Raw genomic sequence first — 15,894 nt, 5'->3', positions numbered from 1 at the left:
TTATCTTACGTTTTGCTTAATCTTGTGATGAAATATTCAGGAAGCCTTTTGTGATGTGTAACTATGTAATGTGGACATGTTTTTTAAAATATACACTTAATATTGGAATTTGTTCTCATATAAAGGGTAAAGTGTATGAAGATGAAAACAAGAGTTATAATTGTCTTCAAGGTGGTGTTTTAAGAGAAGTATTAGCTTAGTAATTTTTCCCTTTTTATCTCTATTATATCCCAAAGGGCAGTTGCCCTTTACACACACACAGTCCCCCTCTTCTCCAGCCCCTCAAACCCTAGGTTTCTAAACCTGATCAGCTTATATTTTATGCTGTGGATTTTAGGTTCCTCTTTAATTTTTGGCCTTTGGGGAGGTCCTTTCTTTTCTTTTAATTTTTTGAAATGTTTTATTTATTTTTGACAGAAAGAGACACAGAGTATGAGAGGGGGAGGGGCAGAGAGAGAGAGGGAGACAGGGAATCGAAGCAGGTTCCAGGCTCTCAGCCGTCAGCACAGAGTCCAATGTGGGGCTGGAACAAGTGAACTTCGAGATCATGACCTGAGCCAAAGTGGGATGCTTAACCGACTGAGCCACCCACGTGCCCCAATGGAGGTCCTTTATTTTCATGTGAACTTATCTATGCATTTAAACAGATGTTTCTTACCCTTGGCCCAGTATTTTTGCACAGTTTTATATTGGGAAGGTTTTTAGGTTATCTTGTCTATAGCACCGCCAGCAAAGTCTCCCTCATTTTCTTCATCATAGAGAACTTCTGTACATTTACTCTTTCCTTCCTCTGTTCCTCCAAGAAGTGCCCCTGCCTGTACTTGATCACATTTTTCCAGATGTTATTTATCATTATATCCCTTTCTGTTTTTATCTTTAGCTGCTCCCAGCAGCTCTTACAGTTTATTGCTTTCTTCCTGGCTAATAATACATGTTTGGTATTTTGTCATCTCAAGAATAAGGATCTTGTTAAATCAGCAGAATAAAAAATCAACCTGTCAGAAACCGACCTCATGATTTGACCTCTGTTGTATCCATTATTGGCAAGTAACAATACACAACTAAAAATGGCATAAATAATAGAACTTATTATTGCCCAGTAGCAAGAAATGTAGAGAATAGATGATTCTGGTGCAGTGTCTGAATGATACCTTTGAAGACTCTAGGTTCTTTGCATCCCTTTCTTCTTCTCTTCTTAATATTTTGACTTCTGGAAAGCCTCAGGCTGGTTGCCTCTTGTTGGCAATGTGGTTGCTGGGGCCCCAGACATCATGCCTGTGTAAGACAGGGAAGAAAGGAATATATTTTCTTACAACTCCCTCTTAGCAGAGAGGAGTCTTCTAGAAGGTCACCCTGGAGACTCCCAACCCCTCCCCCCCCTTTCAGTTTCACTGAATAGAACTGATCCTATGGCACTGCTACTTGTAAGGAAGGTTGAGAAAGTGAAAGTCTGGCATTTTTCAGCTGCTTTTGTGAGATGTGGCCTGTGCTAGGGTGTAAGAACAGTGAGGAAAATGCTCTGGGTCGGCAGCCTACAGGTTATATCCCTGAGCCAGCTACTTTGTCCAGCTGTTTCTGGCTTGGTCTCAGTCTTTTTTTTTTTTTTTTTTTTATCTGCCAGTTTATTTTCTGCTTCATTTTAAAACAAAGGTGACTTACTAAGTATAAATAAAAGCCTGTCAAGAGAAGGAAAATAAACTGTAGATTTACAGGCTGCATATAAATGCTTGCTGTATGTTAGAAACAGGCCATATTTTGGCTCTGAGCATCCTAGCAGTCAAAACAAAGAGGAAAACAAGACTAATTAGTTTTATTCCTCTGGTTCATGAACTGCAATTCATTTACTGACCCAAGCTGGCAGCTTAGATATTTCTCATCCTTCCCCATGCTCTACTGAACTCTCAGACCTATTGCCATCACCCTGGGGCTGATCTGTCTTTCCTTACGTTGTAGTGAATGGGCAGTAATCCTTTTGCTAGCCTCAGCCTCCTCTCCCTTTGCCTTCCTCATTGCTAGTCCAATCATCATTGTCCTTAGGATTCCCCTAGACAAAATGAGGGTTCCCGTTTGCTTCATGAAATACAGACTCCTCAGAACCTAGGTTTGAACCAGCTTCTGTAGTTGAAGCTCACTTTCTTCTCCCTGAACTGCTGCTTCCATCAGTGCTACTTCTGGGGAGCTTTTCCTTACCGGGTTCCTGTTCCCTCTCTAGCAGACTCATCCTCTCTCTGTGTGTTGAATCTCCAAAGTACTGTTTACTTCTGTTCTCAGTTTTAACTTCTATAACAGTAGCTGCTTGTTTACTTATTTGTCCCTTCCCCAATTAGATTATTACCCCTTGAGATCTGGGACTATCTGACTTATTATCCACTTTGTCATCAAAGATGATGCTTTGTTTAGGTCCTCAAGCATGTATTGAATTGCACTTAAATGGTCAACTCTTAGTGAATTATCTAGAAAATTTTAATTCTCCTTCCTATTTAGTATGCTTCTGAGTCTTTCATTATCTTCAGATTGTCTTCAGGGAATACAAACTTTCACTTATTCATTCTCTTTTTTAACAAAGTCAGCCATAAGCAAACCAATTTCAATTATATAAATATAAATATATTAGAGAATGCAAGATGAGCAGAGGAGGGGTACAGGGAGAGGGAGAATCCTAAGCAGGCTCCACGCCCAGCTACAGCCCCACCTGGGGCTTGATCCCACCACCCATTAGATCAGGACCTGAGCCAAAATCAAGAGTTGGTCGCTTAGCCAGCTGAGCCACCCAGGGGCCCCGATAATATTTCTTTTTAAATACATGCAGATGTATTGAAGAATGCCTGTGGCACAGAGAAGTTCTCAAGGGGAAAGTAAAATGCTGGTGATATACTAAGGGACCAGGAGTCTATGTGTGAAAGCGCATGTTTCCATTTCAGATCTGGTGTGTAAGTCTGTGTGGAGAAGGCTAAGGCAGGGCTTGAGAAGACTGGCATTACCTCTCTTTGTTTTGTGACCAGATTCTGGTCCTTAGGGTTTATTTCATAATGTTAACTATACATTGAGATTGCTGGAAGCTTTCTTTAGATAATAAACTTTGTTAGTTGAAGGTGAATTTTCTGAGAATGTGACATTAATTCTGATATCTTTTTATAGTTGGTCATCTTGCATTCGTATTAATAGCTTTTCAGAGCTTGTTCTTTTTTCTTATTCTGAGATTCAGGTTAGGAGAAGTATCTCTTGAGAATTATTCTTTTAAGCAGAATATACATTTAAAAACTATGCTTTAAGTAGAAAAAGATATCCAAACGCATTTTAAATAGAATCATGTATTTTGGCAATAATTGCATTACTGTTTCAGACCTAAGTGTTTTGTTTTTCCCCTCTTGTGTCCATTATTCTAGCAAACAAAGAATTTACTACTCCAGATTTGAATTATTTTTCTTTTATTTAGAAAACACTCTTAATGAGTTATTTTCAGTTTAGGAAGGTAGGCTTGTAGTTTTTGCAACTAACTAATATACTAAAACACTAAATGATATGAAAAAGACCCCCACCCTCCCCAAATAGCATTACCTCTGGGTATGATTCCTTTTAGTTCCATCTTTGAGGGGTTTTTTTCTTGTTTTTTTTTTTTTTAAAACCTTTTGCTACTTGCTGGCCCATATCGCTGGTATTCCCAGAGATGGTGTGCCATCCATTTGTGTCTGTGATGGGCATTGTCAGTCTTCGGGGCCCTGGCTCTTTCTCTGGTTGGGAAACTCCTACCTTTGTAGGCAGACCTGCTCACACACACCCACCACAGAACTTGAATCGTGAATGAATGGAATCTGAAGCTGGAGGCAAGGGATGGAAAGAAGCTGGGGGAGTGCCCTGAGGCCGTTTGGAGGGGATGGGCAGTGGGGGCAGCTGCCCTAGTCCCAGGGGCCAGCCAGTTCTGGCTGTGTCTGTGTGCTCTGCCGTGTGCCCGTAAGCATTGTTTTGGTTGTGTAACTTGGTTTTCTGGATTTCCTAGACATGCTGTGAATTATACGGTGGCCCTTTAAAAGAGCAGTCGTTATCCTGTTATATTAGCTAGTTGGTTTCTGGTGCTTGAGAAACTAAGAATTCTGAAGATCAACATCCAGACCTGTCACCGGACCGTTCGTGGCAGAGGCCCTTGTGGAGAAGAGCAGTGATGTGCCTTTCCACCCTGACTGGACTCTGTTCAGAGTCCTAGGTTCCTGGTCCCAGGTTACTCAAAGGACAGAAAGGACACATAGGCATGTATGACGTCCGTTGTGGGTGCTGTCTTGCCAGTGGTCAGTCAGGACTCTGGGCCACACATCAGCCCCCCTGCTGGATCTCAGTATACAGAGCTTTTCACTGCTTGTCTTTTCCTAATCGCCTCTTTGCCCTGAAAACAAACAAACAAACAAAGTCTGATGCTCAGGAACTAATGTATAACTTCTAGTGTGTCTTTTTTGGGTCTGATTTGGAAGTATTAGCTATGGAAATAATATTTGTGGTTTTTTTGGGTAGAATATTTACCTAAAATTCCTATGTGAATGTCTTTATTGCATTTTAGTCATTTATTGCATATAATATACATACTATAAAATTGTGCCTATTTTAAGTGTATATAGCTTGATGATTTTTGATAAATATCCATACTGGTATAACCAGTACTAAAATTAAGATACAGAACATTTTCATTACCCCCAAAAGTTCCCTTGTGCCCCCTTGCAGTCTGTACTTCTCTCCTCCACATTGCACCACAATTTTTGGCTTTTGATATATGTCATCTTAGGCCACTTCCATGTTAGTTGATGATTTGTCACTTTGCTGTTCATGGGGATGTTACGGTATAAAAAGTATTTATACAGTACAGTATTAATCTCTCTCCCTTTTTTTACTGAACTATTAAATCCAAAGAAAAACTATCAGTACTATATAAATTATAAATCTGGTAATGCTTTACCACGTGGACCTGTCTAGAGTAAAATGACTTGTTCTCTTGAACTTTTCCAGTGGATGGCTGTTCTCTGTGGCCCAAAGAGGGTCACATCCAGGGTTTGCTCCCTGGATGTGATGATGTCTTGGATTGTTATCTGGCTCAGGTTGAGAGACAGGAAAGCATAATAGTTAAGTGTGGGCCCTAGAGTCAAATTGCCTGGATTCAGATCCTTGCTCTGCTACATATTAGCTGTGTGACCATGGGTAAGTTAGTCAGCTACTCGGTGAGCTTCAGAGCCCTCACGTATAAAGCTTCCCTGCTGCAGAATATGGAGTTGTGCAGTCAGTTAGCAGTGTTTATTGAGCATCTACCATGTACCAGGCCCGGTTCTTCATCTTTCGTGAAGTTCTCAGTCTAGTGTGGGGGAGGGGGATAATGAGCAGGTAAATAAATCATGCAGTGTGTCAGATGGTGAAAAGTTGTGTAAAGAAAAAAATGAAGCGGTGGAGGGTGGGGGAGCACAGGTGTGTGAGCAGGGAGGGGAAAGGAATGGAGCACGTTGTGGTTTTAAATAGCAGGGTCAGGTTTTGGGTTAAGACCTGATGGGAGTGAGGAGCATTCCCGGCAGCAGGGGAGATGAATGCGAGGCTCTGAGTGGGAGCAGGCCCAGAACCGAGGAAGGAATCGCAAAGAGGCTGCTGTGCTTCGAGTGGGGTTGGGGGTCGGGCAGAGAGAAAGAAGTAGGAGGCAAGGTCTGAGCGATCCCAAGGATTGAATGAGATAAAACACGCAGTTTAGAGACGTGTATGGCTCTTTTCTGTTTTTGTCGCTAATGACTGCTGTGTAATGACGCCTTCCTCATTAGGCTATGAAAGGAGACCCTTGAGAGGAAGAGAGGTTATCAGAAGGAAAAGAACCAAGTGAGGCATTCCTTCAGTTAGCCATTCACCAAACATTGGAGGCTTTCTTGTTTGTTGCCAGGCATTGCTGTAACACACGTGACTGTGAGAATGAGGGGGTCCCTGTGCCTAAGAAGCTTCTTCCAGCGGGTTTAGGGGTGGAGGCAGAGAAGTAACGGACAGTTTGAGTATGACACGATGGCAGCTAAGTTAGTTGGATGCCCAGGGTGCTTTGGGAGCAAATGGGAAGTCATTAAAATTAGACTTCACGGAAAGGTTAGTATTTATACTTTGGGTTTTGCTTTTGAAGTTTTCCTGTGTGAAGGAAAAGATCTATGTGTGCCTGGGGGGAGGATTAGGTAGGAGGGTGCTTTCCCAGCAGTGGGGACAAGCAGGGGTGACAGTACTGAGAACTGGGGCAGTAGAATGGGTGTTTGGCAGGCTAGAGTGAAGGGGACAAGGTGGAGGGGTGGGCAGGAGCCACACGGGCGGAGGGCTGCAAAGAGGGACCAGGGAGAGTGTATGAGTAGGAAGGAGAGGAGAGGAGGGAAGCACGAGTCAGACAAGGTGGGGCACAGGGAGAGAGGAGGAACAAGGGGGAATGGAGAGGGGCTGAGACAGGTTTGGTGATTATCCTTGGACTGTTCCAGCTGCTTTGCCCGTCTTGACGCATTCAGCCCTCACCACGGCCCTCAGAAGCAGGCTGTGTACCATTATTCCCATTTCACAAATGAGGAAGCTGAGGCGGAGAAAGGTTTAGTCGTCTTCGTAACGTCACACAGCTTGTAAGTAAGTGGCGAATTGAGATTCTAACTCAGGCATTCTGACCGCAGGGCTAGATGCCCCACCGCTGCCGATGAAATAATACTCAACGTTCTGTTTGTGCCTTTGGTTTAGTCCTTATGGCAGCCCTGCAGGTATCCTGGAACCCCCGATTTTGTCTCTGGCCTGTGGATGGTGACGGCAGAGCCAGCTGACCTCATCGTCTCCATTTTGCTTCTGGCTCTTTTGTTCTTGGAGTGGGCCCCAACAGCATCAGCATGGAGGATGAATTCCTTCTTTGCCACTCCTCTCTCCTCCTTGCTGCCATCTTCTCTCAGTGACAGTTGGCATTTAAAAACCGATTCTAACTGGGGGACTGATTGTGGCAAAGTATTGCATACCTTAACTCACGGAATAGTCGTGTTTATTTCGTCTCCTTAGATCTTATTTTACTTTTTTTTTTTACATTTTTTAAGTTTTTATTTATTTATTTTTGATAGCACGGGAGAGGCAGAGAGAGAATCCGAAGCAGGCTCTGCACAGTCAGCACAGAGCCCGACATGGGGCTCAGTCTCACGAACTGTGGGATCGTGACCTGAGTCAAAATCAAGAGTCAGATGCTTAACTGACTGAGCCACCCATGTGCTCCAGCCACCCGGGTGTCTATTTTAAATAAACATGTATTAACTACTTCTAAAACATGCTTTTTAAAAATATGTATTTTTTTTTTAATGTTTGTTTATTTTTGAGAGAGACAAGAGTGCGAGCAGGGGAGGTGCAGAGAGAGAGAGTGAGAGACACAGAATCCAAAGTAGGCTCCAGGTTCTGAGCTGTCAGCACAGAGCCCGGTACAGGGCTTGAACTCACGAGCCATGAGATCATGACCTGAGCCGAAGTGAGCCACTTAGCTGACTGAGCCACCCAGGAACCCCTAAAACATACTCTTTATATTATTTTTAAATCTAGGACATACCTAACAACATTGCAGAAAAGCGAGAAAACCTAAAACTTACCTTTCAGTAGAGCTAGTTACGTGTTTTTGTGTAACATCTTTGAAATTGTTTTCTTTTTTTCTGTAGTTGAGATTGAGTTCGACTCTTTTTCCCCTTTAGTATCCCTTTCTGCAGATGCCGTTCCCAGCAGTTAGACCACAGATTACTTGTTCTTAATTAAACGGGAGGCTGGGAAGGATAGTGGCATGGTCAAGTCCAGGCTACTGGCCACTGGTGCCACACTTTTAAAGACCCGTCACCTTGTCATCCCTTCTGCCCTGTCTTTACTTTTTGATCTTCCAGGTTCAGCGTGTCTTAGTCTATTCTGTGTTCTAATAATAGCAGGGGTTAAAACAATGAACCGTTACGGGTGCATAGCGTGGGCCAGCACTGTGCTAAGTGCTTGGCACACACCATCTCATTTGCTCCTCACAATAGCCTTGTGAAGGGGGGCCCGTTCTGTACAGATGAGGACACTGAGGCACAGTGAGATTGGGTCACAAGGGGTCACTCAGCTAGGGTGTCACAGAGCTGAGACTCTTAACCCGGGCCTTTCTGATGCCAGAGCGTCAGGGCTCTTGTGACATCAGTGAGATTAAAGGATGAGTTTTACTCTGAACCACGGAGTGGGTCTGTGTTCTTCGGCGGGTGGGCTGGGGCAAAGGGAATGAATCTAGGGCCCCTTGTATCTTGTCACACTTGGAACGCAGCCAGACAGGGTGTCCTGAAGTGGCCGACTCCTTTGAGACGGCACCAGCAGGCACAGGTCGTGGAGTGGAAGACGGGGCTAGGTGGCGCACCGCCTCTCCCGGGCGGATGGCTTCTCGCAGCCTCTTTTACGGGTCCTGTGAGAGTTAGAAGGAAAAAGCCAGCAGCAGTATGCTTGGACAGCTTTAATTTTGGATCTTGTGCTCAGTGAAAATGCTGAGTCACCTACGGTGACCTGCTTCCCACCCCTTATCAGAGTCCTCTTTGTGTGGCTCACCTTTTGGCTCTTGTGCCTTTAAGTAGCAAGTGTTTATTGACGAGGGGAATGATGTTAAGGTCTTCCTACTGCTACTTTGTTTCTTTTCATTTTCACCTTATAATCTTTCCAGCCCTACAATCTTTCCCCTACATCTGGAGCTTTTCTTTTTCCCATGCTGACGGGGTCCCCGTGAATGAGTTGGGTTCTGGTCTGTTCTGTGCTGAGCTCGTTCTGGGCTGTGCCGGCAGGCTGGGGCTGGAACTCCCCTCCCTGGCTACATGTTAGAATCACCTGGGTTACTGAAACATCCACGACCCTGCTCCCACTTTTATCTAATTGATCTGGATTGGGGCCCTGGCCGGTTTTCAAGCTTCCCAGGTGATTCTTATGTGCAGCCACTGGATTAGCTTTAAGAAGCTTAATTAGCGAGCTGGGTTTGGTTCGGGCTACGGGGGAGAGGGCGCTGGGCGGATAGCCAGCCATTCCTGCTCATTGTGTGACGTCCCAGCCAGCGCTCAGTGCTTACCGTGTGCCAGGTACTGTTCCAAGCCCATCCCAGCATCAACCCATTTAATCCTCGCAGTAGCCCTGTGAGGCAGGCGCTGCTATTTTCCATTTTATAAAGAAATTCCCACTAGCAACGAAGGGCATGTAGTATGAAACTGACCCACAAACCTAGCACACAAACTTAGAGTAATACAGTAAATCTAAAGCTGGGGGGTGCAGGTGCTGCTTTTGATAGAGTCAGGAGAGGAGAGACCTCTCTGATGAGGTGACATTTGAATAGATATTTCAGTGAAGTCAGCTGGCAGGCTTTGCGGACACCAGAGGTCATTGACGCAGAGACATATTAAATGCAAAGGCCCTGAGGTAGGAATTCACGTGAGTCTTCAAGGAAGAGAGTGGCTGGAATGGAGTGAGCAAGGATAATGGAATGAGATGACTTAGGTCAGATCATGTAGGGCCTTGTAAGGACTTGTTGAAGACTTGGATTTTTTTTTTTTTTCTTTTATGCTGCAGTAACAAATCTAAAATTGTGTTGCTTGAAATCAGAGGTTGTTCTGTGTTCTTTGCAGGTTGGCAGGGGTCTCCTCTTGACATCATTGGCATTCTCATTCTCCGTCTCTCTGAAACTCACTGGACAAAGGGCTTCTGTTTCTAGAAGGAAGGAGGCAAGGCAAACCTAAAGAATAAATTTCAACTACCCTTGATTTTGACAACAGAATTTTTTTCATTTTCCTTATCACTGAGTAAGTCGACATTTCAGGAGAATGGGCCATGTAACCTGTAGCTTGGAGAACCTGTAGCATTACATATTGAACCTGAGTTAGAGAGGCCTTAGCCCACTCTGCTCGACCATGTTGTAGTTCTGCCCCAGAAACATTAGGGACCCATGCTGATTTGATAACCTTTAATTTTGTCCGATCTTGTTTCACTTTTTTTTGTCAATAACATGGTTATTCTGCTCCTCCCCTCCTCAAGAGCCTTTACTGGTTTAGTTCATTCATGGTCATCAGGAAGCATTTATTAAGTACATGTCTGTGCATAGTGCTGCATCGAAAACCTCTAGACCTGAGAGCATTGCTCACTGCCCAACTAGAGTTTAGCTAATAATAAAATACTTTCATTCATCGTTAGTGCTCAAGAAGAAGTGTACTTGAAATCAAAATAACACGGGTGTTATTAGTGGTAGCTTCTTTGCACATCTTTTCTCTTAAAAAGTTGGTTGTTTTGGATTCAGCCAGTTTTAGTAACTTTTAAGAAAATGTTACTCTGATTTGTGTACCTGATTATTAACAACTTTGGGTGGGAAATGGTATTGCTTTTTCCTTTTATGGAGCATGAAGATAGGTCAATTTTTGCTCTGATTACAAATAAGCTAGAATGGAGGAACGGACTTTGGATGGGGAATCAGAAGATGTGAATCATTCCCGGCTTGGCCACAGCTAGCTGTGTGATCCGCCTGAGCCAGTAAAAGGAGAATTGGACAAACGGACATGAAACGTGGAACTCCTCTTGCATCTCCTGAATGCAGTCATAGTGGTTTTTCCTCCTAGTACAGTGACATTTTATAAAGAGGTTAGTTTTGAGTCCATATGTAAGGTCAAAGTCACCTGTATTAAAGATAGCACTTGGGAACACTTTGAGAAGGTGCCCCTCGAGGGGTTTTCTCAGATCCACCCAGGACGGCCAGTTCTTTCCTCCAGCACGGGAGCAGATCACTGGCTCTTCAGTGGAGCACCAGCCGAAGCAGCTGGCCTGCATTGAGGGACCGAGTTTTATGGGAAATCCACTTTTAGATACTAGACTCGTTAAGTGTTGTGAGATGCACAAAATGTGACTGGCACGTGGAAACCGAGACTTAGGAGCAGCTATGGGATTTGTATTGCCTGTCTCCAGTTCGTTAAGTAGGATGGAGGGCGGTTGTGGGACAATTGAAATTTCTTTTCTTCTCTCTTCCTTTTCTTTCTTTCTTTTTTTTTTTTTTTTTTTTTTGGCAAGTGAATGAAGTTGAATTTGTGTGAGTTAAGCGTGGATCCTCTGCACTCCCACTGTACCGGGATTTCTCCTCTCCTCACTGTCTAACGTGAGGCCTTGCTTGTGCCCCACCTCAGTCACTCCCAGTCGTCTTCATGAGAGGCCACCCACCATCCAGGCCGCACTCTTGCCGCAGAGTGATCCTTCTAAAGAATTCCTGATTTAAACATTTTGACCCTGTGCAGCACCCACGCTCCCCGCAGTGCTTCTCCAAGTTCTCCAGCAACACTCTGCCATGGCAGAGGTTCAGGGAATTAAGTACTTACAGGATCTTGGCAGCATGGCTCGGTGTGATGAAGTTTCTTTAAAGTCTTGTGCCATAACCATGTTGTTGTGTTCATATAATACTCTTAGAGGTGCCTTCTGTTGAGTAGAATCGATGCTGCTTGAATGCATCATGTTTATCTGCTTGGTTTGCATACCCTCTGGTGGCCCAGTTGGACATACGAGTCCTTAAGAGAGTAAATGGAAACTGGTGAGCAGGGTTCACAGACTCTTCATTTTCTGACCTTTGCCTTCTTTATGAGTTTCTCTTTTACCACACTGCTTCTCACAGTTCAAGGTCTAATGGTGTGGATGCATTTGAAATGCCCTGAATACATCAAAATTAAGATTTGGTGCCTTTGTATCTGCATTTATTCACTGAGTAATTATTGAGCACCTATTATGTGCCAGATAGCGTTCTAAGTTGGTACTAGGGATACAGTAGTGGACAAGACCTGAGTTCTGGCTTCTGTGAAACTTACACTTTAATTGGGAGAGAAAGATGACAAATACAGAGGAAAGAAAGAAAGCATGGTAAGGTGAAAGATCAAAGAAGGGGTCCTGCTTGTTAGTCTGGCAAGGTTGGTAAGAAGGTGATGTTTAAGGGCGCCTGGGTGGCTCAGTCAGTTAAGCGACCGACTTCGGCTCAGGCCATGATCTCACCATTTGTGAATTTGAGCCCCACATTGGGTACTCTGCTGTCAGCACAGAGCCTGGAGCCTGCTTCGGATCCTCTGTACCCCCCTCTCACTCTCTCCCTCCCCTGCTGGTTTTTCTCTTTGTCTCTTAGATAAATAAACTTAAAAAAAAAAAAAGTGATATTTAAATGGCAACCTGGTGAAATGTGAGAGCAAGCTGTGTTATTATTAGAAGAAGGCTCAAGGCAAAGCATGTGTAAAGGTCCTGAAGTAGGAGTGTGCTTGGGATGGTCACTGAACAACAGGAAGCTCGTTGTGGCTGAGGAAGCAGCATGGGGAGGATGGGGAGGAGATGAGATTGCTTAGCCAACTGAGCCACCCAGGCACCAGGGAGGAGATGAGATTGGAGAGGTGGGTAGAGTCAGAGCAGAACCCGGAGCCCAAGATAAGGGCTTTTCTTTTGCCTTGGGTGCCTTCCCCTTCTATCTGTATGTAACTTTTGGGTGAGGCTGGAGTGAACTTTAATTTGTTCCACCTGCTAGCTAGTTGCCCCTCTACCGAATGATTAGCTCTTCCTCATTTATTTGAAATGCCGTTTTATCATATGTTAATTAGTATGTGTGTTTATAGACACGCACATATGTTCATCAGTGGTCTTCACTGATTTGTCTTCTTGCACATGTACCTGTCTATTACAATTGTTGTACCTTTATTCCAAGCATGGGCGAACTGTGGCCCACAGGCCAATTTGGGCTACCACTTAGTTTTTATAAAGTTTTATTGGAACACAGCTACACTTCTTTGTTTATGTATTTATGGCTGCTTTGAGCTACCGTGGCACAGTAGTTGCAACAGAGATTGCATAGCCCACAAACCTACAAATATTTACTATCCGGCTCTCTACAAAGAGCTTACCAACCTCTGTTTTATACTCTGTTTTGACATCTGATAGGGCAGGTTCTCCCTCATTCTTCTTTTTTCAACAATTTCTTGGCAAGGCCAACATGTTTGTTCTTTCAGATGAACTTTAGAATCAATCTGCCCGAGTCCCTTCCTTTTCTCCACCTCTTTTGGGGTGGAGATCTGGGAGGCAGGAAGAATAGGAATTTGATTACATTTAATTTGTAGTTTAGTGCAAAGGGGAAGTGATTGCTTTACAATACTGAGTCTTTCCATTCCAGGAGTGTCATGTCTCTACATTTAGGTCTTTCGGTAAACTTTTATTGTTTTTTTTTTTTTTTTTTTTCATTTGTATGTTACATATTAGTTTATTCCTGTAGGTATTATTGCTTTTTGTTGCTATTACAATGGGGATCATCTCCCAGCTATGTTTTACAAGTGAGGATGGTGTGAAGGAAAGGATTTGATTTTTAAGTGTTTAATTTGTGTCTGATCCTTTTCTGGAAGTAAACTCCTATAAGGGCTGTTCATTTTTAAATTTGATTCTTGTTGCTGATGGTCATTTGTCTGAACTCACATAATTGTTTCATTCCTAGTATTTATGTCCCTGTCTATATTGTGGAACTCTAAACCCAGGGGACTTTGGGGACACGGACTTTGACCTCCCCTCAGTGGCATTCTTTTCTTTTCCATTATGTAGGTCATGCCAAATGGTAATTGCAAAACAAACAAAAAACCAGGGAGCTTTATGCCCAGTCAACATTTGTTGATCGTTTTAAGAATACCCAGAATACCCAGAAGATAATTTAGGCAAGCTGTTTATCAAGCAGGCTGTGCCTTTTTGCAGAGCCAGTTTTGCTTTTAATACAGAATCTAGGGTTTGCATGTCACACAGGAGAGTGACACCCAGTCACTGCTTTACTGTGGAGAGCCATGTGGTCCTGGAATAAAGGTGACTTAACCTGGCATTTATCCTTTGGAATTGAAATATGAGCAGAAGGAAATTTTTATGAATCAGTTAGTGCTTTCCTAAATACATTCTGTGTAAAGCATTTGATCTTTAGCCTTAACATCTATTCCTTAAGGATGTGAAATCTATTTTAGATTTCAAGGTCTATTACTTGCCCTGAGCACTGAACAGATGAACCATAAATTCAATATGTGTTAACCTTTGTGGATTTATCTTTTAATGCCATTTTTGTCTTTTTTTTCCACTGAATTTGTGCCACCTCCTTAGCTGCTTCTTACCTTGGTGAAGCTAAAGTAAAATTATGTGTGTTGCTGTTTCCTTTTCTTTTTCCTTTCGGTGAAGTGATGATAGTGGATATGGAAATGGAGAATTGCTGACTATGTTATGTGATTTGGGAAATAAGCCTTGTTATTCTCCTTGCCGGTGAAGTGAAACTTTGTATCTAGAACCTGGTCTTAAACGGTCTTGTATATTTTTTCCACTGTGTTGAGATTATCTTTAACCATCATCGTGGACATCAGCTGGGGGTGTGTGAATACAGAAAGGCCATCACAGGCTGTAACGATATACTGGGCCACATGCCTCAATCACAGAGGGAGCTCCAACTTTGTGGAGTTTCTGTTGTGGGGCTTGACTTGGACCTATGGGAATTAGAGACCATTTTAGATAGAAGTGTGATTTGGAAAATGATATCAGCAAATGTAGTGATCGTTGGTCTCTTTTAGTGAGCACTTAATATGGTCCAGACATTGTAATGAATGAATGACACATCAAGGTGTTGTAATCTCATTTTATAGATGAGAAAATCAAGATTTAGATTAAATAACTGGTAGACTTGAGATTCAGATTAGCTCTCAGACTCCACAGAGAGGTTGTAAATCAAGGTGGTTGTTTGGCTGTGATTTTTGTATGGAACTGTGTGTGTGTGTGTGTGTGTGTGTGTGTGTGTGTGTATGTGTGTGGAAGGATTTAGAAATTTTAATTCATTTAGATTCTCTTATGTGAATTTTGACAATTGAATTAACATCAGAGGGGTGGAAAAAGTATAGCATGGGGGGGGGCGCGTCTGGAAACCTCAGTGCTTGAATGATCTTTGGCAAGCCCCCTTTTCTATTCCCTGCTCCATGTGGCCTCAGTGAAGAGAGAATCTAGACCCTTAATTTTTTTTTGTTTTTGTTTTTTTGGGGGGCCCAGGAGTTTAATTCAGGATTTAATTTGGAGATGGTAATGGAATGTATCATTTGTCCTCCAGTTTTTAAATTGCAAGTATGAAAAGGGGCCGTTATGGTGTGGTGGTAGATGTGGGTCAAGGGGGCTGCGGATGTTTAAGCTCCCCAAAGCCTCCTGTGGCTCAGAAGAGGGCTGTTGCTTCTAGCTTTAGAGACCCCATCAATGTTTATTAAATGTAAACATAAGTAAATAAACACACACACATGTTCACATGCTCCAAATGCTTTCCTATACCTTTTCTATGCAACTGTACTAATTAAGATGGAAAATCAAGATTCTGTGCCACATTATGTCATCATTTACCTTAAGTGCAGCTAAACCTTTCAGATGCTAAACAATTAACACTTGTCTGTATTTGAAGCCCATTTAGAGTCTGAGGCCCTGCTCTGATCGTCTCTCAGCCAAAAATTCTGGGCAGCTCTCAGTGGCTGTGAGTGTCAGACCATGGCCACCTCCAGGTGGGTCAGAGCAGTCCACGTGTTTGTGTGCAAGTGTGGCCTGCCGCTCCTGATGGTGACTCACGTGTGAGTGCCAGAGGCCCTGCTGCCCGCCAGCCCCTCTGCTCTGCAGGCCAGTCCAGAGCTGGATTCCTGGCACGACTGAGAAAAGAAAGTAAAGCTCTCTAAACACTGGCAGCGAAGTCAGCGTGCCTCCCAGACTCGGAGCAGCAGCCCCAAATCCAGCCCAGAGTCCAGCCCAGCACAGACAGCTGTATTGTAGTGTCTGCCGTTTGCTCTGTTCTTGGCACCCAATACAAGTCCCAAGTGAACTAGTGCCGTGAAGGGCGATTGTTCTCTTTTTTATCCAAATGGCATA

General features: G+C 43.5%; 1 protein-coding gene and 1 long non-coding RNA gene across 9 annotated transcripts in view; one reads left to right on the top strand and one right to left on the bottom strand.

The window, feature by feature from the left end:
- The window catches only part of DCUN1D4 (defective in cullin neddylation 1 domain containing 4), an 84,789-nt gene that overhangs the window by 12,767 nt on the left and 56,128 nt on the right, over positions 1-15,894 (top strand). The window lies entirely within an intron of this gene.
- On the bottom strand, positions 817-7,754 carry LOC122238042. Its single transcript, XR_006217018.1, has 3 exons — positions 7,593-7,754; positions 3,559-4,378; positions 817-1,275 (listed from the first exon to the last, which is right to left on the bottom strand). It is a non-coding gene; the product is annotated as an uncharacterized LOC122238042 (long non-coding RNA).

This window comes from Panthera tigris, chromosome B1, assembly GCF_018350195.1.
Source record: "Panthera tigris isolate Pti1 chromosome B1, P.tigris_Pti1_mat1.1, whole genome shotgun sequence".
NCBI lineage: Eukaryota > Metazoa > Chordata > Mammalia > Carnivora > Felidae > Panthera > Panthera tigris.
The sequence above is the reverse complement of the archived record's forward strand: the minus strand, read 5'-3'. Positions and strand labels throughout refer to the sequence as shown.